The sequence below is a fragment of the Lactuca serriola genome, chromosome 7 (genome assembly GCF_051521515.1).
Source record: "Lactuca serriola cultivar US96UC23 chromosome 7, Lser_US96UC23_V15, whole genome shotgun sequence".
Classification (NCBI taxonomy): Eukaryota; Viridiplantae; Streptophyta; class Magnoliopsida; order Asterales; family Asteraceae; genus Lactuca; species Lactuca serriola.
This window is the reverse complement of record NC_136414.1, coordinates 191,828,191-191,841,312: the sequence shown is the minus strand read 5'-3', so window position 1 is coordinate 191,841,312 and position 13,122 is coordinate 191,828,191.

Sequence of the window (13,122 nt, the reverse complement as noted above, 5' to 3'; positions counted from 1 at the left end):
CCACATGGGTTAAACCCAACATAAGGAATCATGGATTATAAGCCCACATATTATAAGAATCAATGATTTACACAATCAATCCCTATATATTTAATTAGTCTCTTTTGATCACTAAATTAATTCCAAATTAATTCTTGATCAATAATAATTAAATAACATGATCTCATATTAATATATTAGAACTTATAATATATTAATATGTCTCAAATATATCTTTTCCTCATAAAAGTTCTATCCAAGTATTCTGATGCCATGCAACCCAAATGGACCATGCCGGGTAGGGGCAAGTCTTACCAATTATAGTTATGGACTTAGACATTAATCCATCAGTCTCCTACTTGGATAAGTCTAAAACTATTATTGCAAGTATGACTTCATAACCCGACTAGCAATCGTAGCTCTCAAAAGCTTCTATCGAACTCTGACTTTGTAACTGAACTCTGATCTTGTCAATGACTTGTCCATTAGATAAGGGATCATATTTTCCTCCATTCCAGATATCATATGGACTGAGACATGGATTAGCAATCATTCTCTCTGTCCATTTGTTGTTTCCCGATTTCCGATTTATGATGACCGACTAATTGAACAAATCAAATCAGTCCAGGCTTGGCCAAGCACTTGGGGATGTCATCACTAAATCATTGAGGGGCCCATATATATCGCTTTTATCCCTTTAAGGGTAAAAGTAATGGATAAACTTTGACTCATATCCTTATTGTACTACTTGTTGAATCATACACAAAGGCACGTTTTATAACATCAAGTTACCAATGCGTTTTCGTGCAATCAATGTATAACCAACTCATAGTCAACAACTCATATCTCTAGGTTTGAAGAATATAATATATTATCGTCTCATGATTCACTCGTGATAAAATCCATGAAGTGATTCAAATGAGCGTGGGTTGAATCCAATACTCAGAACTTATGAGCACTCATGAATGTTGTAGCAACTCTTGCTATGTGTAAACACTTTAGACATCTACAAACCCAATTCATGACGGTCTTGATTCATATCTACTTCCAAGATATGACTGACTGTGGATGATTTGAATAACTTAGTTATTTGGGAAGAATGACCTAGTTATTCTGGAAGTCAAAACATGCAAAGTGAAACACAAGAATAATACTAATCTTATATGGCCCCAACACTTTGAGTGTAAATAAAAAAGCACCATATTGATTAGGCATTATTTATGTTTCGATTTATCAACTTTATACTTGAATTAAAACAATAGTCATGCCATGATCCAAGCATGCACACTATGTTTGTCCAAACAATAGCTATGCCAAACTCCAAGTATGCACACTATGTTTACATATGGTCCTCTCCTTGTGAAAGAGATCGATTGACAATATTTCAATGATGCTCATTTCACAATCTCAAATCCTTTACAACAAATGTAAGAACACCAAATTCTTGTCATTTACCATAATCTTGTTAGATTCTAAACTTATATGCAATGATCCTCTTGTAATGAATGTGCATACAAGTCACAAAGACTTGGCAACAAACATTACAGAGTATTCTAATGGAGAGCAATTCCATGGAAAGGAAGTCTCACATTCAAAGTACATTCCTTTGAACATCCTTCTATGCATTAAGTTTTCTAATCTTCAAAGAATAACTTCCACCCATGGAAACAGTTCCATATTACCATTTTGACCATCACTTCTGAACAAGAGTTGCATCTTTTCAAAATATGTCAATATGGTCCTTAATCTATACTTCCAATTGTCCATGAGTAACCAATCTTTGGTAAACCTCAAATTTGTCCTCGACAATTGCTTAACCATTTTAGTCTTATCCAGTTCTATTCCTTTTTCTCTCTTAATGCCCTATGCATTTGGAAAATTTAAGAATGGATAAATATTATAGCACATGTAATCGAACCTATACCTGAAGCATATGGGACACGATTCATGCTATAAAATTTTATTTGCCATGTTCTCACAATTTGAACTATGAAGAGGTATCCCGTAATCATAATCAAATTTTGAGAATGCAACATATATAGAATTTCCTTATGTTGAACCATTCCAACATAGCATTCATATATATCCTTGACTAAAGTTGATTAAAATCTCAATCTAAGCTTGTAGAATTGGAATGAAGTATAAAATCCTCTCCCTTAATTATAGCAAAACAACTTTTCAAAGCGAATTGAAACTTTTGTTTTCTATAATTCACATTGCTAACTTGCAACACTTGACATAATAATCATGCTCCCACTAGCATAATGATTATTATCTTACTAGCATAACACTTATGCTCCCACTAGCTTTGACATGTATCCAGAAATCAACTGGACTTCTAGAAATCAATACTTTCTTGACTTTCTTACCAAAGTTTAGATTTCTGATAAAAGATTGCTTTGATAAGACTTTATCAAAATCATACACCTTTGCTTAGATAACTCACATGTGTGTCTAAACAATAATGAAGGGGGATGCCGTAATCATAATGTTTAGACCTTTTGTCATTCTCACAAGTCCATGTTAGTGTGCCGGTTAACCACACGCGCTCCACTAATGACTTTAAGAATGCAAAAATTACAATTACTATCTACTTAAAACCTACTTAGTGAAAGAGTTTCCTCACCATCATTTTCATGAATCGAAGAGAAGCCTTATGACACTTATATTTTATGGTGTAAGTGTTCCTATCCATGTGAATTTGTCATAACCATAATCACAAGACAAGGTTAGTGACAAATCCAAACGCATATGGACTGAATTTGTTTAATCTTAATTTCTTGTCACTTGGCAGCACAAGGGCCTACCATTGCTTCCAATTTGTTATGCAAACAATTTAGAACTCATAGAACTCATAAGCATAGTCAAATTTTAACTGAAATCAACACAAAAATAAGAATATGTCAACACGATAGGTTATAAACCTTAAGTCGTGGGCTAGTGATTAACAATACTCTTGATCAGTTCTTGAAACTATCTCAAGATCTTTTAAGACTCCCACTGACCTCTTGACATATAAGATTCTCTTTGTCAAAAACCATTCCTTAACAAAAAAATTCAAGAGTTAGTGTGGATTCTTATTAAGGAAAAACACTTCTCACAATTGGTCTTAGTTGGTATTTGTCTTATCCAAAACATCACAACTTACCAATTTAAAATGTACAAGTAAATGAAAACATTTTACTCTACATTTGATAAGTGTTTTAAACCTTTCTTAAGATTATGTCACTCAAGGCTCAATCTTGGAGTATGACTCTAAGATTTGATTTGGAACGAAGTATGATTTATCTTTTGATTTAACCATTTTCACAATTCACGATTCCTCTCCTTAGTCAAACAAATGCATTAAGGTGTCTTTAGAGGATCAATTGTGATATGGTTCCAAAATCACCAAGATAATCATTAAACAAGACACTCAAGTATTCTCCCATCCCATCAGATTGGAGAAACTTTTATCTTTCTGCCTTATTTGATTTTTCTCATCTGTTCTGCCATACATTGAAACTTTTCCAATGTTTTAGAATTACACTTAAACTTGTAAGCATAACCATATTTACTAAACTTTAGTAAATCATAACGAATAATCTTATCAACCTTTGTGGTGGACCTGACCAGTGCACAACCTAGTGTACCCGATCCTTTAGCCCTTCACTTGACTCACATGTACATGTGAATAAGGAATTAGTCTTAATTTCCCAAAGATGAAAATTCTCATTCATCATACAATACAAGTTGCATGATTCCAAGTTTCTATCCAATTGAAACTTGTGTGATGAGACTCTTTCCTTCTTTGGTGAATTATGACACTACCACAAATGAAAGAATCAAATCCATTTTCCAATATTGCTTATCAATGGAAACATATAAACAACAATATTTCACAAATTTCATTGTAAGGATACTTTAAATAAATAAAACAAAAAATTTCTTTTATTTTGAAACTTGCGGAAAAACTTATCCATACAATGTAAATACATATGAAAAACATGTTGTTATCTATTCCTAAGAATATATCTTAACTCTTAAGCAGTAGCTCAAAATTTTGATCATCGAATCACGCGATCGAAATCCATCTTCGCGATCAGAATCAACATACTATTTCTTTAAGCTTCCTTTGATTCTTTAAAACATCAAAATGTAATTAGATTACATTATGCATTAAGAATCTCCAAAAGATACTTAATAGACTTAGATAATGGATTTTACCTGAAGTAGAGTTAAACTTTTTGACTCTTACCTTCCTTATGTACTTTCAGATAAATTCGGCAGCTTCGCAACCAATGCCCTTTCTTTTGGCCAAAAAGAAACATATGGACTCTTTGGAAATGGTAGATGGGACTATCATAGACTTAGCCTTTCTCTTTACCATTGGGTCAAAACAACTTGACCATGGCCGATCCCTTTCAATTGGGAAGAGAAAGTTTTTCTGGACTTTTAATGTTACCATATGAAAATGTCCATGGAAGTTTGGGAAGTGGATCTTCCAGTCAAATTTTTTTCCAGTGCTCCAAATCATTGCTGATTTAGAAGTAACAAGCAAATAGGTAAGATCATTAAGGGTCATGTCGCGATCTGTCATCAGGGAGTGACTCAAGAACCAAGTCAACAGCCAGCTACCTCGAGCCTTCGACACCCGACTCTCCTGGCTTGCCAATAGGGATTGAGTGACTTAGAACTTATCAAGTCTTGAAACTTGTGGGATAGGGAGAATCATTGGAGGAAGTGGAGGAAATGAAGTATGATTTCTAGTCCCATTAATACACAACAAAGGGATTAATCTTTCACCTTGATTGTCTTTTGGGATATCATCTTCATTAGGAAGCTAGTTCCTAAAGATTTGGGAAGCTGTCTAAAGAAGACATCTATAACGAAGAAATTCAAGTCAGTTGATTTAAAGTCCTTAATACAACACCCAATATGAAATATTAAGGCTAGGACCCAACAACCTACTTATAACTGGAAGAGGGATGTCGTAATCCAAGTTATAAAATAGTTGAAGGTAGGTAAATGACGATTTACCAATTTCCACCAAGAAAAACGAAATATAATTAAGTTTTAATTGGATTTGAAACTCCTAGATCTTTTGAGATACACTGAACTTTCAATGGCATGTTTGAATCTCGATTGTGCCCTCTCAAGTTTGTGACTGGGATGCCGAGGATCACAAACAATGTGTGAATAACCATGCAAATTGACTTGGTACCCTTAACTTTATCACCTAATCGATGTGCCGGTTAAGCACACACGCTCCACCGAGCTATAATAAATTCAAGTTACCCTTTGCCACTCTTACTAGTCCTAGTTAGTATGCCGGTTAACCACACACACTCCACTAACGACTTGGTAAGGTAAAAAGTGTAATTTCATGGGTTAGCACCTATTACACATTTTTCCTGAGTAACTAAGATTGGGAATTTATAAGTGTTTAGTTACTTAGTATTTATCATTATACTTTTAATGAAGGGAGAATTATAGTCCTTGTCCTACCCGTTCGGCTAACGACCCTCCACCAGTCAAGGAAGCGGTGGGTGAGAGTGGACACCCATTAAACTGCCATTTTATAGGCGGTAACCTTATACCCCCTTTATAGACCGGCTTCGTGAATGAGGCCTACTAATGGTAAGACTGAATTAATCTTATACATATCTATATAATTAAAATTATAATAATAGCATAAGGGTAGAATTTTAAACTTTTAAAATTCTAAGGTTCAATTTGGAATTAAAGTATACATAAGGAGTAACTTTACAAATTCCAAAACTTGAGGGCAAGTTTTGAAACTATTCAAGACATTTCATTTCATAACTTATGAGTTTAATGTACATTAAAATGAAGACTCTTCATTTTATGTAACTCCTTATTCTTTAATAACTTCTTTTAAAGAAGTAAATCTTAAACATCCATAACTTGAGGACAAGTTACGGAGTCATAAAACAATTTAATGAAAAAGTCTCTTCACTTTTATGTAACCTATGGCACTTTTATGAGTTTTAAGATTCATAAATATGACATTTTATGTAACTTGAGGACAAGTTACAAAAACACCTTCTATGAACAACTTTTAGATTAATTTGGATTGAAAACACATTATCTGATAATTTTTCTATTAATCTAAACAACTCATATGAACAAGGTAACACACAAAAACTTTTGGTAATCCATAACTTGAGGACAAGTTATGGAGTCCATACAATTTCATTGAGATCAAGAATTACAATAACTAATAATTTGCACATAGTTCCTATGATCTAGCTAAACTCATAAGCATGAACATTCATAATCAACAATTTTCAAGAATTACATAAACATATATAAAACTTGAAACTTTGATTATAGCACTGAAATTGGTTTAACATAATCATTACCACATTAAAAACAAGTTTTACAAGTCCAAAACAGATCAAGGTAATGATTCTAGACCAATTCCAGCACCAAAACTTGAACAGCAAGCTGTCAGGACCCAAAACATGTTGAGTTCTATAGAGAACTCGTCGATTTCATGCCTAAAATGATGACTCGTTGAGTTTTATGCATAAAATCGTCGAATTTTTTGGTCTGTTTAGTTCTCAGCTTTAAAAATCATATAAGCATCAATATAACAAAAAACAAGCCTTGGCTCTAATACCACTATTGGGTTTTGAGCATTCTAACACTCCTATGGTGTACATGCAACCCTATAAACATTGGATCTATGTTTTCTCTATTATACATGAAAATACTTAATATTCTAAGGTTTCATCCTAACTAGCATATTATGAAGTAGGTATACTACTAGAATCTAGTAGAATGACATACCTTTTGAAGTAGCTTGTCTTCATGAAGATTGAGTGCCTAGTGCCCCAAGTTTGACACCTCAAATGGCTCACACAACACCATGAACTCTGGGAATAACCATGAGAAGAAGTTATAAGACTTAGAAATCAGCTTGCCCTCTATATTATACACTAGTGCTCATTTCTTCAACTAATGGGGTCTTTATATAGTGTGCACATTAGGGTTACACCATGTAACCCATGACTTGAACCATTCCTTATGCTCCATGGGTTTAACATACGTGGAGTATCCATTGGCCACCACATGGGTTAAACCCAACATAAGGAATCATGGATAATAAACCCATATATATATATATATATATATATATATATATATATATATATATATATACATAAGAATCAATGATTTACACAATCAATCCTCATATATTTAATTAGTCTCTTTTGATCACTAAATTAATTCTTGAGCAATAGTAATTAAATAACATGATCTCATATTAATATATTAGAACTTATAACATATTAATATGTCACACATATATCTTTTTTCTCATAAAAGGTCTATCTAACTGTTCCAATGCCATGCAACCCAAATGGACCATGTCGGGTCGGGTCAAGTCTTACCAATTATAGATATGGACTTAGACATTAATCCAACATTTTCGAATAAGAACTAAGGACTTGAAATCCAATTATTAATTGGATGACTATTTTGTTAGTGATGGCGTGAGGATTTAATGGGCCAACAGTCGGACACTTTTAGTGTGATTCAGCAGTGTGAGGTGAGTTTCCTCAATGTAATCAAGGGTCTAAGGCACCAAGGCCGGACATTTTGGATTGTTATCCTAGTTTATCATGATTGTATACTGTAGTGATCTGTTAGATCTGTCTCGTGGTAGATAGGATGATATTATGCTTAGTGACCTGCAAGATCTGTCTGCTTGTTATTGGCTAATTAATTGTATGCTTTTCTAATATATATATATATATATATATATATATATATATATATATATATACATATGTGTGTGTGTGTGTCGACACAGTGTATGTGTGGTTGGGTTGAGGCGGTCCTGCTTTTTGCTAAAGGCAAACAGACACAGGGCGGACCAAATAAACTGAAAGCCAGTAGGTCGTACCAGTCAAGCCGAAGGCTCGGAGAACGGTCCAGATAGGCTGAAGGCACGGTGTGGCATACCATTCATGCTGAAGGTTCTGTAAGCATACCAAATAGACTATAGGCTAGTGGGGCATTCTCGTCAGACTGAAGGCTATGTATGCATGTTGTTTATTATTATTATGATTATGTGATGTGTTGGTACTTTGGGGGAAACTCACTAAGCTTTGGGCTTACATTTTTGGGTTATGTTTCAGGTACCTTAGATGATCGCGGGAAGGCAAAGACATGATTGTGCACCTCTTCGTGATTTGTTTTATGATTTTAGGAAAACTATGATATTAAACATGTTTGAAAACTAAATTTGTAAACAATGATGATTTATGGTTTGGTTTTAAAAGTTCAAACTTTTCATCAATTTTATGGATGTTACATAGTTACCAATGATCATAGGAATTGTTGTTGACAGGCCATAAAAGACTAAAATTGTTGTTGGAAAAGTGGTGTTTGTTGGCTAGAGAAACCATTTAGGAGCAAATTCATAAAACCACCTTGAGGTGATTCCATGGTCGGGAATTGACCGGGAGTTATATCTAACGCAAAATCGTTATCAGGTTTACAGTTTCGATAGTTTTTATTTATTTATTTATTTTCGGGGGGGGGGGGGGGTATTTTGATTAGGATCCACGTTTTTTGGTTGTAAAAAGGTTGTGGTTAATTGTGTAATAGTGAAAGAAAAGAATGTTGTAAAAAATGAGGTTGTAAAGTAAGATATTTATAGGTAAAATTATTGTGTAAAAATTTTTTTTTTTTTTGAATATTTGGTGTTAAATGCTTACATGTGTTATGTTTAATGAAATTAATAACACTTAAATCTATTTGTCATCATATTACGAGTAGAAAAATGAAGAAGAACATACCATAAAAGAATGTTTAATTTCTCTAAAAGAATAATAAGTGAAGAAATAAATTAAAATATCAAAAATAGACCTTTCAAGAGCAATTCTACAATGAAACCTCAGAGAAGTCCATAAAAACTATTTTTGTACTTTTCCCTAAGATCTATATGTTGGATTAGGTGTCTAAGCTCATAACTATAATTGGTATGTACTTCACTCGAGAGTAGCATGGTTTCTTTAGGTTGCATTCACTAGGACAATCTGATAGGATGGATCTTTAAGGGAGAGGTTATTTGTGATTTATTAATCTATTAATTAATTGAGAAATCATATTATTTAATTAGTATTGATCAAGAACTAATTTGGAATTAATTTAATGATCAATAGAGACTAATTAAATTAATGGGGACTGATTAGGTAAATCAGTAATACTTATAGTTTGGGCTAATGATCCATGTTGATAAGTAATGGACTAAGTTTATGTGAGAGTCCATGAAGAGTTAGTCCAAAGGGCTTATCATATGGATTATTGGATTAAAGGCCCAAGGAAGTGGATTAGGGTTTACAAGTTGAAACCCTAGGAAATCCATACTATAAAGTGTAACCCTTAGCTCCAAAATCATCACTCCAAGTATTCCAAGGTGAACCCTAGCCAATTTTGTGCTTCATAACCTCTCTCTTATTGTCCTCTATTTGCTTTTGGTGTTTGTGACACATTTGAGGCATCACACTTGAGGTGCTAAGCTCTTGAAAGGCCAAGTTCTACAAGATACAACAAAGAGGTAATCATCTAATCTAATTTTATGATTCACATATCAAAGTTTTATGCTAGTTAGGCTTCATGCTTTGGAAAATGAAAATTGCTTGTATAACTAGAGAAAACTTAGATCCAAAGCATTAGGGTTGTATGTGCACCATAAGAGTGTTATAGTACATAAAATCCATCAGTAGTATCAGAGCCATGGGTGTTTTCTGTTATATTGATGCATTGATTAATTGTTCAAAGATGAAAAACTTGAAAACTTGTTGTCTGAACAGTTGACTCGACGAGTTGAGTAATTTGGTGATGAACTCGACGAGTCCAGTATCCGACTCGACGAGTTGGATCATCAGTTTTCAGTTTTTCGGGTTTTTTTTGCCAGAATTGGATTAGGATCATTGCCTCAAACTATTTTGTATCATAAAATCTGATTTTTCTGATATGGTGGTGATTATCCTCATCCAATTAAAAGATAAAATTTTCAAATTATAAAATAATTACTAGATTATATGATATACTAATTATATGTATTATTTGATTTGAATTGTCTTGCTATATGTACTTGATTAGGTCAAATTGCTAAAAGATAAAATCATATTATTTTATTAGTTTGAATTTGATCTAAATGTTTTTAAAAGGAGTTACAAAACTTGTCATCAAGTTTTGGAATTCAAAAGGTTTTGAAGAGTTCCAAAACTTGCCATCAAGTTTTGGAAACCAAAAGGTTTTGAAGAGTTTCAAAACATACCCACTAGTTTTGGAATTTGAAAAGTCTCATTAAAATCTAGAACTCTAGTAATTGAAAGTTTTCAAAAGGTGCAACTCTTGGTTTCGTAACTTAAAAATTAATTGAATAGTTTTAATTTTGAGTTTTATATTTAGAACCTTGATTTTTTTTTTGAATATGTAACATCCGGATTCCCAGGTATATATTTTATTCTTTTATTTTTGGAAGTTGTGAAGAGACTCGGCGAGTTGGTGTTTAAACTCGCCGAGTATGGTCGCGGATTCGTATCCGGGTTCACAGCCGGACTCGGCGAGTCCATGAGTGGACTCGGTGAGTCCACGCTGTTTAATGAAACCCTAGTTTCCGGGGTTTAGGACCTATTTAAAGGCCCTTAAGGCCATCATTTGCGGCTACCAAACCCTAGAGAGAAACCCTAAGAGATCTAGAGCGCTTGTGAGGAAGGAGAGGCCATTCTTGATCTTTTCGTGGGTGTTTTTGCAAGAAGGAGGTGACCAAGGCAAGAGGAGGCTAAAGGAGGTGCAATTTTGGTGACTTCAGAGTTCATAGAGTCCATATTGAGGTATTTATTCGGACCTTGTTCAGTTTTGGTGTTGATTCTTAGAGATAGGGTTTTCTAACCCCCCTTTAGAGGATGGATAAGTGGAGCATTTGGTCCCTTCTCGAGTCTATGCTTTGGATCTGGACCCAAAGAGGTCCAGAGACCTTAACCCTTGGAGCTTTATGAGTTATTTTGGGAGCCATGAGCTTAGGATGTCATTTTTGGGGCTAAATCACCAAGTTAGACCATTTAGATGATATGTGAGTATCAAGGTCTGAACTTTACATGATTATCATGCTTGGGAAGGCCAGAACTATGAATTAAAGGAACAGATCTGACCTCAGGAGGTCTATGGAGTTTGTGCATGGCATGAACTCGCCGAGTCCAAAGATCAGACTCGGCGAGTAGGATGAGGGTTTCCCGTAAATCACTTAGTGAGTAGACTTGCCGAGTTGGGGAAATAACTCTATGAGTCAGGGAGAGTTAGGGGACTGGAGTTCAAGGCGGAACTCGCGGAGTTGTTCTTGAGACTCGGCGAGTTGAGTCGAGGTGGCCCCGCGATTCATGTCAGGTGTGACTTGTCGAATAAGGGGAAGGACTCGACGTGCCTAGAGGGACTAAGAGAGTCAGTGGACACGTGTAGACTCGCCGAGTCGCCCAAGTGCACTCGATGAGTCGGGTCAAAGTTTGACCATTGACTTTGGTTGACTTTTAGGGTTTGGTCAACAGTGAGGCCTTTAAGCCATGAGAGGGGTAAAATGGTCTTTTACCCTTCTAAGGGTGTTAAGAAAGGTTTGAGTATAGTTATATTTATGAGAGTATTTACTTTATGTGATTAGGCGGAGGCTAGATCACACTTCTACCGAGTCAGAGGCTTACCGAGACTCCTAAGGTGAGTCTTCTCACTATACGTTACCTAGAGTGGTATTATGTGTTGACCAGAGGGTCTTATGTGTTACGTATGAGATTATGTGCTATGTGATATATGTATGTTGTATGATGTTATAGACCGGACCGGAGGGTCCAATGAGCTATGACCGGACCAGAGGGTCCAACGAGCTACGGGACTGGAGGGTCCCGCTGAGACACATCGACCGAAGGGTCGTATTATAGCCTCGAGTGGCGTATGTGTTGTATGCGGTATTTTGGGGAATTCACTAAGCATTTATGCTTACAGTTGTTGTGTTATGTGTTTCAGGTACTAGCGAGGACCGTGGGAAGGCACCGACGTGACTTGTACACACTAGAGAGAGAGTTTGGTTTTATGATCTTGGGATATGTTATGTTTCAAAAACTAAAATTGGAAATATTTGAGAATGTTTTTATATGAACTTGGTGAATGAAAAATGAAAAATTTGTTTTGAAATTTACGTTTTTACAGAATAGTTCAAATTACACTCTTATGGAGTTTATTAAATTAATTAAATGTTTAATTAAAAGACAAAATTAATAAATCCATAATGATATGGTTTAAGGTTAATTAAATTAAAAGTCTAATTTATTAATAGATTAAACCACTTAGTATTTTAAAAGTTTAAAATATATCCTTATACTATATAAAATTAATAGTTTAATATATTATAGAGGGTTCACCCGAGTTGTGGAACCGGAGGGTCCCCACTGAGACACATTGACCGGAGGTTCCATATTAAGTTAGCCTCGAGTGGCTAATGAGATGTTTGTGGTATTTTCATAACTCACTAAGCTTCGTGCTTACTGTGTTATGTGTTATGTGTTTCAAGTACTTCTCAGGATCACGGGAAGGCGCCGGCTTGATTGTACATACAAGACGGAGTCAAATTTTGAGGATCCTAGATTGTGTTTAAAACATTTTCTGAATATTTGTTTTTGAAAATATTTTCATTCGGGGTTTTGTGAACTATGCTATGAGGATTATGTGACTTTTTAAAATGAAAATTTTATTTGAAAATTTATGTTGTTACAAGTTGGTATCAGAGCCTTGGTTTGAGGGGTTAAGGTGTAGTTTCGGGTATGTCTGAACTCAAATTGAGGATTTGAGAAAAAACTTCAAAAGAAATGATTTTTCTAAAATGAGAAAGAGTTTTAAGAGAAAACAAGTTGGAGCAGTGTGTACAATCAACCAGAGCCCAAACGGTGATTTCCCAAAATACCCTTACTTATTTGTGTTATGAGATTCTATGAGATATTAGTCATGCATGCTAGACAATAGGCTAGGTATTTCATATTTTAGTGCTAGAGTTGCCTCATTTGTGATGCCTTAGCTTAGGAGTCATTGTTATCTATTATGTGCTTTGAGTATTTGTTGAGTGATAGTATCTAGCAG